The sequence below is a fragment of the Equus przewalskii genome, chromosome 7 (assembly GCF_037783145.1).
Source record: "Equus przewalskii isolate Varuska chromosome 7, EquPr2, whole genome shotgun sequence".
Taxonomy (NCBI): domain Eukaryota; kingdom Metazoa; phylum Chordata; class Mammalia; order Perissodactyla; family Equidae; genus Equus; species Equus przewalskii.
Genome location: NC_091837.1, coordinates 65,749,739 through 65,772,208, shown reverse-complemented (window position 1 = coordinate 65,772,208; position 22,470 = coordinate 65,749,739). Strand labels below are relative to the sequence as shown.

At 42.1% G+C, this 22,470-nt stretch overlaps 1 protein-coding gene across 5 annotated transcripts in view; it reads right to left on the bottom strand.

The window, feature by feature from the left end:
* The window catches only part of SETBP1 (SET binding protein 1), a 360,544-nt gene that overhangs the window by 151,534 nt on the left and 186,540 nt on the right, over positions 1-22,470 (bottom strand). The gene's annotated exons all lie outside the window — the stretch shown is intronic.

Genomic DNA, 22,470 nt, shown 5'->3' with positions numbered 1-22,470 from the left:
AGATCTAAGACTTAGGTGTGTCTACAGTCCCTGTTTAACCTTAAAGAAATGGACAAAGTCTGGCATATGCAATATATAAGGCAGCAATTCTCAAACTGCTTTGACCGTAAGAAACAATAAGAAACACATTTTTCATCGTAACTCTATATACACATACGAGTGTATATTTGTGAATGTGTTTCACACAAAAAAATAAAAGTTCTCTGAGATGAAATTTACACTTACTAAGTATGATGCATATTGATGTGTTCCCCTCCCTCCCTCCTTCCTTCCTCTCTCCCTTCCTTTCTTTCTTCACTAGTGGTAACTCGCTAAATTGAATTCACAATCTGCTAATGGATCAGTCTCAATTTGGAAAAAAAAAAAAATCTTATATAAGGAACAAAAGTGAAAGACTTCTTGCGACTACAAGAAGGACACATTGGGGTGAGGAAAGAGTATTGATCTAGTAGCCAGGAGACTGAGGGTCTGTTCCTGTTAACCATTAACTGTGCAACAATTAGAAAGCAGGATGAAAGTTCTGGGCCAGTCTGTGTTTGAAACTCACCTTCCCCAGTTACAAGTTGTGAACTTGGGCAAATTGCTGAACGTCTCTGTGCTTTACTCTCCACATCATTCAAATGGACACTCATGGAGCCTACCCTCAAGGGTTATTATGAGGCTTTGGTGAATTAATACAGGAAAAGGACTTAGAACAGTGCCAATGCACGGCTTTCAGTAAGCAGTCAGTAAACAGTACCTAATATTTTTAAAATTGAGGGGATAGCATCTATTCTAACTACCCAACCCTTTCACTTAGGTTTTTGTTTGTTTTCAAGGAGAAAAGAAGGAACGGAATGGGGAGAGATGACTCAAAGTTGTTCTGGAAAAAGGACCAGTGAGGTCATTGACCACAAGCTCTTTTTGAGCTAACAGTGGTTTCTAAAATAGTCATCATAATCCTAGATGACAGAAGTTGAAGTAGAAAATTTCAATGGATACTCCTAATGATAACACCACACTGGTCAGGGCACATTTAGAACAGTGTGTCAAATCCTGAGGACCTTGTTTAGAGTCGTGGAGACACCAGGGAAAGGTGAACAGAACTGAGGGGATGGAGACCCTACCCATTAAGGCTTGGCAGAGAAAATAAGAGGTGTTTAGCTTGGAGATAGGAAGATTTACGAGAGCCTTGATAACTGCTTTCAAATGGTTGAAAAATTATTTTGAGGATAAGGAAGAAAAATTATTGTGTGGGAGTTGTGACAGAACCAGTAGATAGAAGTTTCAATGAAATAGATCTGAACTCTATATAAAGACTAATTTCCAAACAATAAAAGCTGTCTAGCCACAAAATAAGTTGCCTGGCCCAGTAGGAAGCACCTCATCACTACAAATGTTCAAACAGAGATGAGATGACCTAGGAGGTATGCTTAACTGAATTCTTGAATTAGTAGCAAGATCAAGTCAGATAGAGCCTCTTTAGAGCTAAAGTTCTACAAGATGACACATATAAATGGGCTTTAAAAGGCCTAAAGCTATGGACATATGCATAGTGACATTATTTCGATGCTAGGTGTACCACCTAGAAAGTCTGTGTAAGTTCTCCAGGAGATATTTTCTTCTTTAATTCTTATCCATCTGCTTCCTTAATTCCTACACCAGTCTAAAGTTTTCAGCCACAAAGCTCTCCACCAAGAAAACAGCTAGGTCTTCATGCAACAGAACTTCTTCTTGTCTACAGGAAAGAGCCAGTGGAGTTACGTTTTCTTTTCTTTCAGCTCTTTAGTAGAAAACAAACAATTTGGAGATAATGTGGGCCCTGTGTAAACTCCTCACACCCTCTCATGCCTAAAAACTGTCAAAATGTTTGACTATAAAAGGATTATTCAGGATTCATTTTATGAGACATTTGAGCTTAATTTCTGCTATTTCTTCTCACATTAGAGTACCCAGGGCTCCCCCACCCCTCAGCTTTGAGTCTGGGTTTCTCATCTCGTAGGTGGGTTTGATTAATAGGTCTGTCGATCATGTGCAAACTCCTTTGAGAAAATGAAAAGCAATGTTCGCACGTTCAAGAATAATGTCTTTTGCAGTTCCCGTCTCAAGATGTCTAAGATAAAAATCTTTGTGAAAAGACATGTTACCTAAAGAAGAAAAAAAAAATGCCTCCATTATACAGAACCAAGATCTCTTGGCATTTCTGAAGTAGGACTCTGAATCGGTCAGATAAACAGGGAAAGGTAAAATGGAAGCCTAAGCAATAGCCCAGAACATTTGATAAATATTTACAGCCAAATGGGATCCGACAGGCCTCGGACACATCATTTTTCTCAGGAACAGGGCATTTGCAGCCTTTGCTAACTGCACAGTGACAGAAACTTTGGCTTACTTCGGTGGACTAGACCCACTCATGATGATTTTAGAAGCTGCAGCTAGAGCAGAGCCTCATTATAGGACTTCCACTCAAACCGAGGTTGGGTTATAATGAGGCCCAGTCTATCACACTCCTGCCTTATGCTCACAGGTATCTGGGAGAGGAGGAGACTGACTGATAGGTAGAGAGAAGAGGATTAAGAGGAAAAAGGATAATGATGTACATGGCAAGAAGCGGTGCAACTAAAACTATATGTGTGCTGACTTGTTTAATGTCTGTCTCTGGCCCTGGTATTAATGTCTATCTCTGCTTCAGGAGACCACGGATCATATTAGAATATAAAATGTCCACCATGGTGCCTGGCCCAGAGTAGATAATATATCTTTGTTATAACTTCTCTCCGCCTTAGCTCATTTTTCCTTCTCCATCAAAATCCTGCTTCTGTTCAAGATCAAACTCAATCTACTCTGTTTATGCACACCTTGTGACCTGATAAGCCCCAGAATATTCCTTTAGTTTAAGATTGTGTTCACGTCTGTAAAGAAAATACAATGAAATTGACTGTTTCTACCCTAGAACTAAACCCAAGGAAAGAAAACAAATAAATCAAGACTCCATTCAGCTAAAGGTCTATTTCTCAAACTAGTTTCCTTGAGCACTTTACAAACAGTAGACACTTAATAAGATTTGCTAACTGAATATGTGATAAAATGTAGATCAAACATAGATAATCAAATATAGCAGTGTTTACAGTGCTTTTGTTTTATTTCATTTGTGCTGGTACGCTGCTCCTTCTTGACAAATGTTTCGTGTTTGCCAAGAACTGAAGACTTGGAATCAGAAGACCCATGTAAATGCCAAGCCAGTATGGTCACCTACTAACACTGGGAGCTTGGGAGAATTGTTTAATTTCTAGAAATCTCAGTTCCTTAGATTTAAAACTTAGAGAAAAGTACTTGCCCTGACTAGGCTGAAGGTTTGATGTGAAAATGAAATGCAACCATCATTAGGAAATTACTTTTTAAGCAACAGAGCACCATCACATGTAAGATAAGGTGGATAAGTTATAGTCTATGGGTCACCCTTTTATCTGCCAGCTCCAGGCTTAGGTCACTTTGGGGGATCCCCTAAATTAAAGAACTAGAGAAACACGGGCATATGTGTCCTAACAATAACTTGACAATATATCATTTTAATAAGACCTACACGAACATCTCAGAATGCTCCATCTTTGATATCTAAGAAGATTCCTGTGGAAGAAGCTTTCTCATCATGCTAAAGTTTCCCCATCAGGTAGAGAGAAACAGGATAACCTCCTAGATGGAGAAAAACTCGGAAAGCAGAAGAATCTAGTAACATCTAGAATTAACAGCCCCTCTATGTTTTATAAACTGTCTCATCCTGCTTTTCACATGAATATTTACCACTCCTGGAAAAAGAACACATCAAACAACAAATTCTCCATTAAATGTTGAGAAAAATTATACTATCCAATAAAAAGGGAGAAAATTTTCAGAGAAATCAGGATTTCAGAAGAATTTCTAACGGTCAGTTATTTGTCAAGGTTGTGGAAGGTGGCTTCTCCAAGTAGATGGTGATGAACTGTCAACACCTAAATTTACCATGATCTTTATCTGCCCCTTCCATGTGTATATAAATACACAGATAAGAAATCTCTCCTGGGTTAATTGTATATCAAAAGGCCCCATCTCAACATTTTAATTTAGCAACCTGCTAAGACCCTCACAGCAGAATCTAACAAATGAGGATATCAGTGTCACCTCTTTTAAGTGGACAGTCAGTGCACTGACATCTAAGAGACACTGTCACCAACCCCTTTGTGATGCTTGCAGGTCTTTAGAGCAGACAATGACTTGAGCGTCTAGAGACAGTATTTCTTATGACTCCAGTGTACACTCACCACATGTCTGGAGCCAAACTGAGCTCCACAGAGAATTGAAACAGCCTAAGTTAACTGATTAAATCTTTTTTTGGTTGTTTATTGGATTTAGGACAGGGTTGAGTAGAGATGATAAATAAGGCTTTGATGATAGCACTTAAAACTTTTAGAGGAAGAATGAACATCTCAGTACAAAGTTAACTTCCTCTTTTGATTCTTCTCCTCCAAGTTTGGGAAGAAAACAGGAGATTTTTAAAGCCTCAGAGGCCTGTTGTCGACCCTGGAGATTAATGAAAGAATCAGACAAATCCTAAAAGCATCAGCAAGATTGTTTATCTCTGTTTTGAAATGCTGAAGGGAAAAAGGTGTGGGAGGTATGTGGCTTTACAATAAAAGGGAGAAAAACAAAAGTTTGTTAGGGAAGACATTCAACTTTCAAGTCAATTATGGCCTATGGGTGAATGAAATCAGTTTGCTGTTATTCTTCCAGAATAAAAAAAGGATGAGAGAGAGAAGTTTCCACTTGCTGGTGAGTGGCCAGGGGTGTTATTTGATACTACACCTTATACCTTACACCTTTGGGAGAGAATGGTGGGCACCACTTGACTTGTGACACAGATCAAGCCATCTCTGTAGTCCTCAAGGGGAAGGTCTTGAAACTAAAGCAGTAAGGTGATTTGACTCCCAGGAAGGACTGGGTGTCAACTATTTCCAGACTCTCTTGCTTTGTACCTTTTTCTTGGATCTTCAATTTACTATCAATCTGTTTCCATGCTCCAAACCACTGGGTAAACTGTCAAAGGCATCAATGTTATTAATCTTCAGTGGCCATGTCAATGATAGTCACTGCTCACATAAGTCCACAGAGGGATAAACATAATAGAGGGGCATTAGGACATGAGTAGACAAGGTAAGTCTGAGGAAATGAACAGGCTGATTGTCACCGTTTTAATAAAAGCACAAAGCTCCTTTATCTGCTATATGACTTTTTATTTTGCACCAATGGGGAGCTGATTCCTTTTGGTACCAATTCAGTTCATAAGGCTTCAGGGAAGATAAATCTTTAGCTAAAGAATAGAGAGAACAGTATCAGCTTCAAAACACTACTTCTTGGGATCCTATAAAAAGGCCCCTCCAAGTACTGACCTGAACAAAACCCCTGAGGGTGCTCTAAAAGTGGCCCACATGTGACATCGCATGAGCTGCTAAGAATGCACCTTCACACAGGCAGAGCTATCTGGCTCACAAGGGGACAGAGCCCTTGGCTTGAGTTTCATTAGCTCTACTCCTCACCAACTGAAATACATGGGTGTGAGCTCGACCTATACAACCTGACTCACTGGGAGCTTGGTGTAGAAATTGATCATCTTCCCCGGGAGAGAGCAGGACCAGCAGCACTCTGGACTACTCCACCACTGAAGGGGCTTAGGCTGCCTTTCATCTGGGATGGACACTGGTTGCTCCTCTAATGTGTAAGCTCCTTATTGAGGCCACAAAATGATTTTCTTTATTTGGGTTGCTCCAGATCTTTTCTAGTCTGACTCTACTGTCTTGCACCCCAGTACCCTACCGTCCTACTACTGAGCCCTTGCGTTTTGGAGCCTGAGCTCATGGTACTTACAGTTGGATGTTCTGCTGCTACTCCTCTATGTGATCTTTGTTTGACCACCTCTGCTTAGGCCTTTGACACCCTCCTGGATAAGCTCTGGGAATCCTGGACATCGTTGGCCACTGATTCATTGTATTTTCTGCCTAAGCCTTTTCTGATTGTCAGTGGTCCAAGAATTTTATCCACCCTGGGTGTTCACCCTAGAATAACCAATCCTAGCCAGTCCTTGCTCCTGTCTTCTTATCCTGAAGACCTGACACAGCCCTGGGCCTCAGCCTTTGCACATCCACTCTGCTTTTCCACCACTTGAATCCTAGTTGAGAACAAGGAAGCGCCCTCTGTTCTGTCATCTCATTATCGGAGCTGCTTTTTCTGCCCTAACAGTTGGAATCTCTAGTTCTGCCAAGAAGGGAATCCATAGGTAATCTTGTTCATGCTCAGAGTAGCCAGAAAGAGCTGGACACACCTGGTTAGCTGGACTGATGTGCCAACCAAGAGACTGGGGACTTCCCCAACTGAGAACAGCAAGCCAGTCAATGAAGGAGGTGTGATTTTGTGTGTGAATGACTCATGGCCTCAGATGAATGGTGCTAGGCTCTCTTCAGTCATCAAACACCTCCTAAAGGCCCACTGGGCGCCAGGCACTGTGTGAGGTAGGAAAGTTAAAAAAGCCTTCTTTTAATAAGTACCTACCTTGTATCAGGCCCTTTACATAGTTCGTTTCTAATCCTTCCAGTAACACTCAAAGGGAGTTCATGTCCCCACTTGACAAAGGAGAAAACTGAAGTTAAGCAAATTTCTCAAGATCGTACACTTACTAAAAGGAAGAACAAAATTCAGACCCAATTCTGTCTGACCCAAAACTCTAAGTTCTTCCCAAATACCACATGGTAACACTACTCACTCATTCACTAATCATTCATTTATTTGACAAGTGTTCCTGAGAGCCTACTGCAAGCCAGGGTCTCTGCTAAGTTCAATGTGAGAAGATCCTTCACCAGGAATTACAAGGTCACTTTGGAGGTGCTCATGGGAAGCTCTTTGTGGGCTTTAAAAAGCTGACATTTATGTGTAGCAGCAAATGGAAAGTTGGCTTTACTTTAACTAATAAAAATAATAATAAAATGTACAGTCAGTAATCTTTAAAAAGGAGAAATGAGGCACCGGCCCGGTGGCGCAGTGGTTAAGTTCGCACGTTCCGCTTCTTGGCGGCCTGGGGTTCGCTGGTTCGAATCCCGGGTGAGGACACGGCACTGCTTGGCACACCATGCTGCTGTAGGCGTCCCACATATAAAGTAGAGGAAGATGGGCATGGATGTTAGCTTAGGGCCAGGCTTCCTCAGCCAAAAAGAGGATTGGCAGTAGTTAACTCAGGGCTAATCTTCCAAAAAAAACAAAAACAAAAGGAGAAGTGAGGGGCCAGCCCTGTGGCTGAGTGGTTGAGTTCACACGCTCTGCTTCGTGGCCCAGGGTTTCCCCGGTTCGGATCCTGGGTGCAGACACGGCACCGCTCATCAGGCCATGCTGAGGCAGCGTCCCAGATGTCACAACTAGAAGGACCCACAACTAAAATATACAACTATGTACTGGGGGGATTTGGGGAGAAAAAGCAGGGAAAAAAAAAAAGAAGATTGGCAACAGTTGTTAGCTCAGGTGCCAATCTTCAAAAAAAACGGAGAAGTGGTTGCCAAGCTAATGAAACTCCCAAAGATGAGGTTTTCTCCATATTTCTGATGGGTGCTGAAGTTTTAGAGGAATTGGATACACCTGAAAGGGGACAGGGTTCTTCCCACTGAAGGTTTCTGTGTAGACCTGAGAGCCACAGACTCTAAGCACCTTCTTTTTATTTTCAATTGAAACCACTTCTACATATGAATATAAAAGTACACTATCCTACCAGGAAAAATATGCAAGCATCAAAAAATGAAATGGGAAGGCTTTGATCAAAGTGAGCTGAGGAGTATCTTGGACTGAGTAAATAAAGATTTAAGTAGTCAAGGTGCCAAGCAGTGAGCTATGGAAAAGCTACGCCTATTCTTAACAACCTTCATGTATACTCTTTACAGTCTTTAGAAGTCCCATCTCTAAGGAATGGAATGGAATGAAAAAGGATAAAATGCTAGAGCTGGAAGGCTTCTTACGTATCATTCAACAGACCCCTCTGTTTGGTGCCTAAAGAAAGTGAGACCCACAGCCTGACTGACAGCTGGAGTGGAAGCTGTATCTGTGGCTGCTGGGGGGTACAGATGAAGAGCTCAAGGCTGACTTGATTTCGCTTGTGCTCAGCTGTCATCTGAGCCCATAAAGAAACCGAGACACACACCTAGGCGCTGAACTCATGACATACTGAGGGTCTCAGGTTTCCCATGTCATTTTATTTTTGGAAAGACATCTTCAAGATGCCAGCAGGGTTTAGCGTAATAGACTGGAAGAAGTTTTATTTGAACAAGAGTATCTTCACTGACACATTTTTCCATGTATCATCTTTTGGCAAAAATAAAAAGTATTTCCCTAAGGGCATAACTGTGAATTAGTCAGAGTTGCTGGGGATTCCAGTTTTATTTTCCGATGACCTTCTTCTGATTTCTGAATCTAAGGTGAGTTTAAAAGGTTCTAGGCTTAGACCAGGGCATGGGAACCACAGCGCCTGGGCTCCCAATGCTGCCAGGGAAGGACCTGCTGAGCCAAGTTCCCTCACCTGTACAGAAGGTGTTTACTTGGAAAAGGTGTCAGGGAAAGAAGAGACACATGGGGTGCAATGATGTGGAGAAACAGCAAGCTGGAGAGGTCTTAACATTACATTTATTGAGAAAGTACTCGTTTCCAGGCAAAGTGCTAGGTCACTTACACATATACTTAATCATTCTTATACAAGGTGAGTATTGCTCCCTTCCCTATATGAACGAGAAAACCAAGGTTCAGAGAGGTTGTCTAACTTGAACAAAGTCACAAAGCTAGCAAGTGTTGAAGCTGAGATTCAACTGCAGGTCTCGTACCTGCACCTGGAGAAACCCCTCCGCTACACTGCCTTGCCTTCAGATGCCCCTCAAAAGCATCCAGAGATTGGACACTAACTAGGCACATGGGGCTAAGCTCCTTCTGGGAAATTCTTCCTAAATAAACCAGAAATCTGCTTCTTTCAACCAGGTCCCATTGGTTCTAGTTTTCCTTTGGGGAACAACTGGTTTAGCAGAAATCCTCAATCTCCTCTATAAATAAAGCAGAAATGTATAATGATGCCTCTGGTACACAATACCAGCTACTGTGTCATCTTATGTCTGTGGACAAGAGAGCAAAGAACAAAAGGGAAAGGGATGTTAGAGTCTGAAAGTCTTGGTGAATCCCTATTGTCACTTTATCACTAAACACCTGAGGACTTTGAGTAAATCACTTAATCTGCCTCAGTCTCTACTTTTTCTTCTGTAAAATGGAATTAATTATCCTTGCCCATTTCACATTTCAGGTGCTTACCAAGTATAAGAAGGTATATAAAACAGCCACATTAATATAAGCCATTTTTAGTGTTTCATACCCTGTGTATGTGTTTAGAGCATGGCCTGACTCATTCCACTAGCACAGGGAATGAAACGGCTTTGTAAAGGCTCTCTGGCTGTAACTACTGGTAGATGGTCCTGTACCTAGTGGAGATGCATTAATATGTCCACAGACATCCTGATCAGCTAATCTAGACTGATACATATTTAAGGAAAGTGGAATCACTAAGATTGGCACAAGGGCCCAGTTTCTTCACGTGTTGGATTGTTTACGGCATTTTTTTAAAAAAAGATATTATGGAGGAAGATGGGGGAAGAGTTTTTGCTGCAAGATGGGGGAGTTTATTTTCACAGCTGAGCTACGTTACTGATTCTGAGCCTGGCCCAGTCTCGAAGGGACAGACACATCATCACACCCTACTGAGACTGTGTTTGATGAATTGTATCTCAGAACACCCTGCTCATGGTGGAGGCTGTGTCATCAAGCCAGAGCTGTCCTCTGAGTTCACATGCTCACAAATGGATCTCCCACAGACAAACAGACCCCTGAACACTCTTCAAGTCACGCTGATGAGGAGGCCAGACATCGCAGCTCCCTTTGCCATTGGTTGTGGAGTTGATGATGCTGAGGACACATAGCATGGTTTGATGCCCTCACCTCCATTTAGTGCATCATACGTTATCTCATGTTTCTGAGGGTCGTTTCTGTCCTCGGGACTTTGCAGGAGACAAGCTTTGCCTCTTATCTGAGAGCCAAGGACGTTATCTGAACCTCTGCTGCCTGCAGAAAGGCTGGTGTCAAACCAAATGCACTGGTTGAAGTACCTCTTTTAGGGGAAACAAACAACTGTACTTCCGCACATACACTTGTGCGTTTGCACACACAGACTCCTGGAAAGAATTATGCACAAAGCCACTGAAGCCCATAGCATGAGCCCTGCCATGCTAACCTGATATCCTATGGACCTATCCCCTGTCCCTGCCTGGATGCCATGTCTGCCTGCCTATCTAAAACAGGATGTGCCCGACGTTGGTCTTGTGGGCAGAGAGCCCTGGGCAGCAGCTGAGAGAGGAAGGGCTTGGCGAGCCAATGAGCCACTCACTCGGAGGCACTGGCAGCTGCCTTTGAATTTGGGAGAATCTTTTCTTCCCCAGGTGAAGGAACTTATTTTGTAGGCACGAAGGAGGAAGAGGCAGGTTAAAAAAGTAAGATGACACAAAGGTTGCTTGACAAAAAGCAGAGGGAAGAGAATGGCTTTCCATTCTCCTCCAGGCTCTGGCCTCAGATGACAGCTGAGGACAAGTGGAATCAAATCAGCCTTTAGCTCTTCCTCTGCACCCCCAGCCGCCACAGACACGGCTTCCACTCCAGCTGTCAGTCAGGCCGGAGCACTCAGAAAATGCCCATGATTAGCGCCTGCCTCAACTGGGAGTGTAAATGGAGAATCACAGCTCACGCCTCAAAGTAGCTGGAGCCACACACCCATTAATTTCTACGGAGCCAAATGTAAACAAAAAATGAATGTTCCTTTACACGCTCCAAATTTTATTTCCCCTGCTAAAATGTTGGGGGGAGGAGGGATAAGTTCCTCTCTTACAGTCTTTTCCCATATTTGAAATGATGTGTATGTTTGACATCCAACCAAATGATTCTCAAAGGGAGACAAAGAAAGCCCCTGCACCCCCATTTGTCAGTATTTAAGGCTTAATGAACTCTTGGCGCGTTCTCTCCTCCCAGAGCTTCATGGTTGTTATTACTGTTTAATGGTGATCCGTTCAATGCTCCAACATGCCAAGAAGGCTTGCTCGTAATCAGAAATATATATTTGCTAGTTGGGTAATATACAGAGAGGTTTTCTGGGGATCGCCACATTCACTAAGAACCACCACACCCAGTTGTGCTCTTTGTATTTCTATCCCAGGCGTTCTCCAATGAGAGGGGCCCCTGGGTCCAGCCTGCCCAGGCTGCTCCTGCCTCCATCTCAAAGATAATCTCCCTCAGCTGTGTATGAATCTGGACTGAGAAGTGTGCGTTCAGAGCTCTAAGCCTTTGGGTGCAAAAGATTCTCTACAAATGCACATTCAGAGTAAACAAAACCCATCAGGCCCCTGCAAGAGTCCGACGCCTGATTGCGCTAAACACATCACGATGGAATCTGCAATTGGCAAAGTAATTGGCGTTATTACAGCTGATGGGGAATTTCTGATGCTGCCTGAGCTCTCCTTTGAAATAATACTCAGCCATTTAATTTGTCCAGCTCTCGTTTAGCTGATTGCTCTTTTCTGCTGGCGTTTATCAAGAATGAAACGCCCTGTCTCTCCAAACGCCTGCAGGCTGAGATTTCACAGGCATTTCCTTTGTCAGCATCCTCCCCATTCTCTTATGACCCCATGCCTTAGTCACCTTTCACAAGATGCCAGTGACGCAATAGGTTGGAGGCAGGTGAATCAAACTTTGATTTAATCCAAAGCTGTGTATTTCTACTCCTAACTCCAGTGGCAGTGAACACTCCGGCTACATTCTAAAATAGTGAGGAAAGACACACAAACCTCCAAAGATTTGGTTGTCCTAAAAAAGGCTCACAAAATTTGTTAAGTCTAAAAATAAAACAAGTGATAGAAGACATCTTCATTATAAGCACAAAGCCAGAAGGCATTAGAGAAATATCAGAATTTGGATAAATGCATTTTTGGTCGGGGGATCTGTTTTCACCACTGATACATGCATCTCTAGGATGGGTTTTACAAATATTCATTGACCATCTACTTTTTGCTGGAAGCAAGCAGACTCTATTTTAACACATGCTCATCCCCTCATTCCCCACTTTGGCATTTCTGTTCCTCCCCAAATGAAGGGCAGGAAAGCCAAATTTAGCCAGCTGTATTTTCTCACAGTACAGACAAGGCTGGCGTCTGGGCACAGACCTTTCGTTCCCATAAGCAAGCTACTTGCCCTGTCAGCATGTCGATGATGGACTGCTTATTGGAGGCCAGAGTCCTGGGGCCAGGATGGCTCCCTACTGCAGGTGCCATCTCTGTCTGATGGCACAAAATCTAGAATGCATGTGGTCCTTGGATCACCCCTTGTCTCACTTTTAATATAGAAACAACTGAATGCATGGTTATGAAATTTATCACATAAAATACCCCAAAATTGAGCCCTAACACAGTCTCCCTGTACAGCACCCATCCAAATGCCCTTTGGTATAGTTCTTCACTGATTATTCTGGGCAATAAATCTCTGTGCCTATGATTCTTGTACAGAGTCAGAGCCAAAGAGGATGTCCAGAATTATGCTGAGATCACTGGACCCCAGGGGCTTGTTCAGATGAGGCAATACTCTGGTGGTTGAAAAAGCTCTTGAAACATTTGTTTTAAATAATATTTAATACTTTATAGCTACTCCATTTCCATGGGGGAAAGATAAAATGTTAATTCATAAAATGCCATAGGCGGTAAGGAAGGAAGCAATCAATGAAGACACTTTTGGGTGTTCTCTTCTCCCAGCTAAAGAGTCCCTATGTGTCCCTTATCCATTCTGTCCATCTCTGCCCTCCTCCCTCCCCTTCTAGGGTCATTCTCACCCAGCCAGAGTGTCTGCCATTGCTCAGTCGAATGATAAGTGTCATAAACAAACTGGTAAGATCAGGAAAGATCTAGATTTTTTGTTTATGTTTTTCTTTATTCTACAGTAATCCCAAATTCTAGTCAGATTGTCTTGGGAAGCCACAATTTGTACTCTAACTCTGACTTCAGTGGCCCACATTCAATTTCAATTATGTAACTTACAAGACTAATAAGAATTATGGCACACATTTATAGAGTGCTTTCCAATGCCAGACACTGTTCTTTGGTCCTGTCTATTCAATCCCCCTCAAAATCCCATGGGACAGGCATCCTTCTTTCACTAATGGGGAATCTGAGCCACATGAAAGTTAAATAACTTACAGAGGTCACACAGCTAGTACAGGGCAAACCTGTGATTCAAATTTATCAGTTTGGGCCCAGAATTGGTTCTCTTAAGAACTAAATGATAAAAAAACGGGAAATGTTCTCTGTGCTACTTATTTAATATAGCAGGGTGGGAGAGATTTATATTATGTTCCTAAATGAGCATCAATTTTTATCATTTATAGTAATAAAACTTATAAGAACATCACATGTCATTTTCCTGTCTCCTGCATCATTGGCTTGGGACACTTGGAAACGTGGTTCTGCCAGTGACTCTGATAGACACTTTTAGGAAGGCGGGAAATGTAGAAGGAAGATCACAGGAGAGAGGGGAAGAGGATGGTCATTATCAGGGAAATATCAGAAAACTGGTGGAGGCTGCTTGAAGACTTCATGTGGCCTCTAAACATAAGCAGGCAGATGGCTGGAAGGTACCACTTGAGACCTGCAAGCTGTTCCACTATGAGGGCCCCTCTTCTGTGGGGGGTCTCCTGATGCCTCTCAATCGATCCCTTTTGTTTGGTACAAGATGGTAAGAAAGGGGTTGGGTGGATGGGTGAGAGGACAAGAAGACTGAAATGTGAGCCAGGCAGTAAGGATGGTATGGACTTAAAAAGTGAGCCTGCTCATTTGTTGGAGAGATGGACCTTCCTTCTCATGGTGCATGTTTGGAACTATCCTGCTAAAGGAATTATGAAGAAGAAGACACCTTCTTTCAAGTCCTAATGGTGGATGTGAATTAGCATTTCCTGCATGAGTCATTCCTAGACCTAAAAATGTATAGAACAAAGTTATGCATCATATTAAAATTTAGACACAAGGAGATCTGATGTTGTAACTCAATCTGATAATAAACACAGGTATATGAGATATATCACAAAACATCAGTGACCCCAGGCCTCAAGTGAGCAGAATCACGGGACAATTTTTCAGAAACTCAAGTTGAAGCCTCTTTACCGCAAGGATGGAAGAGAAAAACAAGAATAGAAAACTAGAAACACGAAGACGGTGGGAGCACAAAGTAAGCAAATGTTTTGAGTCTCAAGGGATCGTAGAAATCATCTAATCATACACCCTTGTTGCTAATTTTTTTTTTTTTGTTTTGCTTTTGTTATAGATGAGAAAACTATAGTTGAAAGAGAAGAGAATGACATTTAAAGTTATTCATCACTGATTGGCCTCACTTTGTTTATACTTCTTTTCTGAGCAGTTGAGTTTAGATCCGATTTTGAGAGGCTAAACCATATTTGAATATCCTAGCAGGGATAATTTATACTGACTCCTTTGATAAAGTGTGAAAATCTTTATGCATATGAACAACCCCCCTCCTCTCCCAACACCCACCTGCCATCTATCAATTTTCCTGGTGTAAACTTCCACACATTAGGTTTGTTTTAAGTTGGGCCCACCTGCATGCGGCCCTCAGGTGGTCAGAACATCTTGGGAGAAACACAATATTCACTAAAGTCTAAAGAGATTTAGTATCCCAGGAGAACTTATTAAGACTTCAGAATATTCCACTGAAATGCCAGCACTTTGGAAACACCTGGCAAGCTTCTCTCCCCAGCACCAAATGCCAATGCTGGTTTAACAAAAAAATCTACTAAAAACACTGTGAAATCAGGGAGCGCAAAAAATGTATACTTGTAGTATGAAACTCATGATTTCATGGAAGAAAAGCAACAGTCAGTTTGGGTTTTAGTGCAGGCTATGTGTATGCATGTGAGCAAATACTTTTGTTTAAAATGCTCTATTATTGTTCTATATGTCCATTTTTGGTAAGAAAAATAATTAAGAGGGTTGGCTAAGGAATTACAGATAAAGATCCATGTTTTGTGTAGGTATCCTATGGCCAGAAAGACACCTTTACAGGTGGAGCTCTTTTTTTTTGGAGGGGAACTGTTATCCATAATACAAATATATTCACAAGAACTCACAGAAGAAGACAAAGAGTCTAGATCCTACCATTTTGATAAAACTAGAAAACTGTATAATTAAAACAGTCCTTCTCAAATGATTTTTGGTGAATGGCCAGATGATTTTTCCCCAACCCATATTTTTGTGTGGTTACTTTGGTACAATAAAATAAAGATAATTTAGTAGAAGAATGATCATATGCTTGGATATCACGGAAACATCAGATTGCTGTAAAAGTTTCTAAACACTCTCTGTTTCTAGATGTATCTCATGGCAGATCAGTAATGCACACTTGACAGAAGAACACCGGTCTGCAGCCCATGCTCTTAATAGTATTGAATCAAAGAGCAAAGACACATGGCAGGTGGTAGAAGGCAAGCCTGAAGAAAGGCCTTGGAAAAAAGCCATGGGTTTACTAAACAAGAACTGAGCAAGGAAGACTCATGGCATCTACCTCATTCCAGAAATCAGAGGATATGGACGCAGTGTGCTAGCTGACTAAATGCATTCTCTCTTGGGGTAGTATCGTAAAGCTAAGAGCCAAGAAAGAATGTCTAGGTAGCAAGCAGAGGAGGCCATCCATCTAAACACGGTCCCTAGCTAGTTTAAAATATTGGGGAAATTTTAACTATTGAGTGGAACCAGTTGGGGACAAGCACAGGCATAGGTGTTAGAGAATCCATGCTTAGCCAAATCTCCTCTGCCTGGACCATGATTTCCTCCTTGGTGAAAGGGGAAGAGTAAAATATCTGATAAGGGCGTTGTTCTGGGTATTAAACACCGGGGAACGAAAGAAGCACATGGTATATTCCTGACGCAGGGTAGACATTAATTGAATGGGGGGCCCTTTACCTTCTCTTCTTTTCAAGACTTCCTTTGTGCTGAAGTCTTTAGAAAATGAGGAGGTTAATTTAGATCCTTGGGGGCCTCTGAAAACACTAACATCTCTCTCTCTTTCTCTTTCTCTCTCTCTCTCCCCTATCTCTCGGTCTTTCAATTTTGAAATGGAGTGGGGAGGGAAGCAAGCACTGGTAGTGGGACTTCCTTATACACTGTCTTGCTTTGGGATGGTTTTCCACAAATGACAAAGCAGAATTATGTGGTGAATTAAAAACAAGCCAATTTGTTTTCTCATTGCTGTGTGTCTTAGATGAGAGATTGCCCTGCCCACCTCTGCCTCAATTCAATTCCCTCCCCTGTAGAAGGGGCAACAGTCACCATGATTCTCCATTTGGGAGTCTGGGAAGGAAGGAAAGGAGAGCAACAGAGACTGTTTGCCAAGATGGAAGGATTCAAAACACTCTGCAGCAATTCCCTCTATTACTCTGAGATGTAGGAATTGCTTTTTCCTGGAACCTGGCAAAGATAAGAAAACTGAACACGATATACAAAAGAGAAGATGAGGCTGAGGTCCTGGTCTTATCAGTGGTCAGTCTGGCTTTGAATTATCTTAACAGTGGGGATAAGTTCCAATTCAAGGTGGGAGAGCTTAAGAGGTTAAGAACACAGATGTTGGAGTCAGACTGCCTGACTTCAAATCCCAATTCTGCCACTTAGAAGTTTTGTCACCTAACTTCTCTGTGCTTACTTATAAAACGGGGATAATATAATTATTGATTCCACAAAGGTGTTGTAGGATTAAATGAGATAATACGTGCAAAGTTCAAGGAACACTTTCTGGCATATAGACACTTTTAGTAAGTATTGGCATATGTACACTCCACCAGAGGCAGTGTGAACATGTACTAACAGCAACTCCTATTGAGTCCAACAGGGGCTGGATGCTCTGGAAAATCCAGAGTTTTCACTTCAATCTTTACAACTGTTGATGCTGAACTTGTAGGCAGCAGGTGTCCACTGGGAGTAGAGTGAGATAATGGTGATTCTGTTGGAAAGACATGATCAATCCCAGAAGAACAAGCAACTTGGGAAGTCAAAAATTTCATGCTAAAAAGAGGAGCTGTGGAAGTCTCTAACTTTTCCACGTGCCGTTACTCCTCAGTGTGGGAGCCCGACTGTAGCAATCAAAATCAGAGAACAGCATGATATATCACATGATGATGTATGAGGGGAACTGATTGTGGGGCCAGGGGAAAATAGAGTAAGTGTTCATTTAGAAACAACAAAGCCCTCCTCCTTTGAACACTGGGCCATGATCACTCTTAGTCCAGGGATGAACCCTGCACCTTCTCAACCTGCACTTCCTTCTGGGCCCCCACTTTGGTGAGCGATACCCCTATTTCTCTAATCAGTGAAGCAGATGCCAGGTCTGCTGACTCTGCCCTCAAGCCTTCTCTGGCATTTGTCCCTTCAGTAACACCCCCACTGACCCAGCCCAGCTTCAGACCCTACTGCCTATTACTTCTCATACGGACCAAGGGCACTGGCTCATTACTGGACCTCCTCTTCATTTCATCACACCTCCTACATCTAGTGTAACCTTTCTGTAAGTAGTTCTGACTCTGGCCCACCCTCAAACCTTCAATGGCTCCACTGTCTTCAAATGGATGTCAAAATCCAACCTCTGGATCCTGATTCAAACCAATCAACTGTAAAATGACATGTTAACATTATCAGAGAAATCTGAATATGGTTGGGGTATTAGAAAATATTAAGGAATTACTGTTAAGTTTGATAGGCGTGATAATGACCTTGTGATTATATTTGTTAAAAAGGTCTTATGCTTTAGAGAAGCTTACCGAAGTATTTATGAGTGAAATAAATTGATGACTGGGATTTTTTTTAATACTACCCTCAAAATTAAAATTAAAAACAAAAGTAGCTGGGAGTATGCATAAAGTAGTATTGGCCAATGGTAATGATTATTGAGGTTGGCCCAGTGGTATGCTGGAGACCAATCGTGTCGGCTCTGGAAATCTGACTATCAAAGACTTTGCAAGCAGGTTAAACAATTGGCAGCTTAAAGCTGGTCATGGTGGGGATATTTACACCACAGAAATAAGCAAATACTACAAATCAGGGCTTTTTTGGGCAGCTTATCATTGAAGTTGAATAATAGATAATAGAAGTTGGGTAATACATGGAGGTGTATTATTCTTTTATGCCTACTTTTGTATAAATTTGAAAACCCCAATAATAGTTCATTAAAAAAAAGTTCAACTGTTTTTCCAGACTTTTAAGACCGTCTGAAGTTTGGTCCCAGCTTAATTTGCAACTATTATCTCCACCATACTCCCTCTGAACCAGGGCAATTAAACCACTCCAATCTCTAGAACACACCCAAACATCTCTACTCTTGTTCTGGTCTTCATCAAGGCTTCCTCTGCCCTGGAATAAGTTCATCACCTCATTTCCTTCTCACCTATCTTGGTCCAGGTACAATGGCACCTCCACCTGGAAGACTTCCGTGCTTGCTCCATATAGATACAATTTCTCCTTCCTGTGAATTCTTAAATAATTTAACCTGTACTTCTCTGACAAAAGAAAACATTGAATTCACTGTGTGTGGCAGGCATCATGCTAGGTTGCTTTCACAACATTGTCTCATCTGACCTTCACAAGAATCTGTCAGATAAGTTGGGCAAATTTTTTGCTTAATAAAGAAAATGAGGATTAAAGACATTAAGTAACTTTCCCAGGGTTACAAAGCTAACATTAGTGGCAGAACTTTCTAGAATTGTCAAATTCTGGAGAAGAGTCTGTGCACAGCAGGGAGCCCCACAGAAAGGTCTCCATGGGTGCCTCTGAATGAAATGGCAAGCCCATGACCAAAAGCCCTGTTTTCTCTACAATGAACAATGTTTCTCTGTGTGTCCTGATTTACTCTCTTCTCACCTTTCTCTACAACGTACCCTTGGCCATAGCAGCAATGTAGAAATTCCTCAAAAATGGCTACTTTTTATAGGACAGCCATTATTAAACATACCCCACAAAATCCTGTATGAGGCACTCTTGAAGTAAAACTTCATTATTCCTAAAGGAAGTATCCTCTTTTCCTCTGAGATAATGGGCAGTTTATAAAGGAGGTGAGGACCAAGTCCTTCAGTGGGTGCTTTCCTCTGTGTGGGGTAGGTCTTTTCAAGGTTGTTCCCAGCACTGTGGCTGGACACATGAAACCTGCATCTGAGTTTGGACTCCACACTTATGGCTATTTCTTCCCCACATCCCCCACCCAGGCACAAACGCCCACAGGCACATATATGACGACTTTACTGCAAAGTTTAAGCAATCTTCACATCTCTGTAGGAACCAAGAAACAAAGAAGAAACAAATGCCAAGAAGCCCTGGATGCTATTTGTATCCTAGAGGAAGGCACTGGATCCAGCCTTTGCCTTGGATTGCTCCTGGCGATCTCAGCTGCAAAAGGAATGGAATGTCTAGCAAGAGGGGAGTGGTAAATAAATGACGGTACTAGCAACTGGACAAAAATAGCCAGCTGCTAGAAGATTTTCCAGTGACAGGGAAAGCATGCAAACAAACAAAAAAGAAGGTAACATAAAAGCATATAAGTATAACATCAATTTTGAAAAAATCCAATAGATGCATATGTATATGTATAACAAAGATCAAAAAACTATACCCCAATATGCCGTTTTCTATATTCTGGGGTGGAATAACAGGAGATGTTTTTTCTTATGTCTTTCTGTATTTTCCAAATTTCCTTTTTTAAAATTAATTTTTTATGGTTAACATCCATCACCAAACATAGTTACAATTTTTTCTTGTGATGAGAACTTTTAAGATCTACTCTCTTAGCAACTTTCAAATATACAACAGAGTGTCATTAATTATAGTTACCATGCTGTGCATTACGTCCCCAGGGCTTATTTATTTTGTAACTGGGACTTTGTACTTTTTGACCCTCTTCACCCATTTCACATTTCTACCATGAACATGTATAACTTTTATAATGAGGGGAAAAAAAGAATAAAAAGAAAAATGGAGAAGAAAGCATATGATTGTTGGACTTTTATGAAAGGGAAGAGATGCTTTCCCATATGTTTTTTGGGATTGGAGAGGGATGGTCTTGCAAAAGGGGATGAGGGTCCCTAATTCCCATTATCCAAAGATAAGAAAGGAGGGGACTCAAGTGCATCTGTTCCTTCAAAAAGCAAGAAGAACAGGACATTGGAAAAAGAAAGATGTGTCTGGAGGGAAACCAAATGGAAGAGAAGAGTCCGGGTGGTTTAGGTGTGAATTTCAGAAGCTTTTCCATCTGTGGCTTTAAAACGTGCTGAGAATAGTAACCACCTGTCAGCCCCAGGCCTGACTCCAGGAGACAGTGCTACCCTGCGTGGTCCAGAAGCCAAGCTCACCAGCCTGGGAAGAAGCCCCACCGCCAACGTACAAGTCTTACAACCCTGGCATTCGCCATCAGGCTCTACCTGCAAAGTAATGTGTTTGTTTCCAGGAATGAGCATGGTGTCTTTACAAATTAATAACCATGGAGAGAAAAGCAGATAGTCACTTCCATACCCTTCTCTTCTCTATCTGGATGCAGAAAGGAGGACAGAGGCAAAGGGACAGAACAGTCCAGCTCGATATAGCTGCCACTCTCCACACAATCAAAGCTGAGAGTCACCAAAGATTAGTGAGGAAATCATGACTATTTTCCCTAAGAGGCTGCAGCAGGAACAGGCATCAAGAAAAAAAAAAAAAAAAACCCTTTTACATGCAGTGATAGGTGCGGACCAGACTGTGTGAAAGCTGGCAGGCCCTATTACAGTTCCCCCAGGAAGGGGTCCTCCACAAGTTCTCTCCTGAAAGTCAGTGACAGTTCTTGGAAGGGAACATGCCCGTGAATTATTGTGGACATCAGGATGCATGGGGCTCAGTTTCATCTGAAACCCAAAGAGAGAAGGGGAAAATAACAACAGAAGCCAACAATTTGGTGTAGCGGGCTGGGGAGCGGGGGAACCCAAAGCATGTGGGCAGTGTTCTGTTTCTGTTTGGAAAAGCACCCCAAAGGGTGGTGTTGAGTTGAGACATATCCGGGCTTTTTGATTTAGGAATAACACTGAAGAATTAACTTTGATCTGGGCATGACACTCTGGCCACAAGATTCCCAGGGCTTCCTGGCCTCAGGAACACGCATCCTGAGGAGTGAAAAATGTGCATTTATGCTTCCAGCCTCGGGAGGATGACACACAAATGGAATAATGTGGAAAGGTCAGACAGAACCAGGGGAGTGAGCCATCTGCACCAGCAACTCTGGGGCTGTCTGTGGGGGAACCTGGAAACTGCCTTTCTAGGATCATGGCCTCGAATGTGATGGACGGACCCCAAATATATCTAAATTAATAGTTCATTTTAAATCTAGTATCAAGAAACATGGAGAAAATATGATCATCTCAGAGAGAAACAATACCAAAACACACACAAACACACACACACACGCACTCACACCCCTTCCATAAACTCAGTCTCTGCTAGGTATCCTTTTCAAGCCACAAAAGGACAACACACAAAGCCTTTTTTCCTTTCATTCTTATAAATTTTCAGATAAAAATAAACTTTAGCTAGGATGCCACTGTGTACAAACATAGGTGTGGAAATGAGTAGGATATGGGTAAATGTTGATTTTCTTTTGTTTTTAGTTTACCTGGAAGTTTGTGTAAATATGTAAATAAGCACTTTAATTAATTACCAGTTCCTAATTGTTGTTAAAAGGCTTATTGGTTAACTCTTTCTAGAACCTCACTGCATCCCTGATGGAAGGATCAACAAGCTGTGATGGAAACACCCAAAGTGGCGTATGGATTTATCCTGACTCTCACCAAGGGGGCCCTTTATTTTCCTCATTCTCTTCCTTGAGCCTCTCACTTTCCACCTCTGTTTTCATACCTAGCTCTCTGTATGATCTGGGGCTGCTTCTAATCAGGATTCTGGTCCTCAGTTTCCCCAGAAGTAAAAAGGGGCTCACAAGATGCATCCCACATAGGGGAAGCATAATGAGGGCAGGGTGAGCTCTTGGATGTGAAACATATTTAAAGAAAAAAAAATTCCCAAATACATGGAATTTTTGCTACTATAAAATTACTTGCTCCACTCCGGAAGTTCTCAGCCTTTAGCTATGACGTTTCTACCCACAAATGTATAGTATCGTGGGATCTTAAGGTACTGAGTTGGGAAGTGACAGAAAGTTTCATGTTGAAAAGGGGACAGGGGCAGGGACGGAGTCCCACAGTCCCACAAAGCCTTGGGCTTACCTCTCTTTGCATACATGCTCTTTCTACACTGGGGTCCATGGGGAACACAAGGACTTCTGTGTCTACTGTGTATT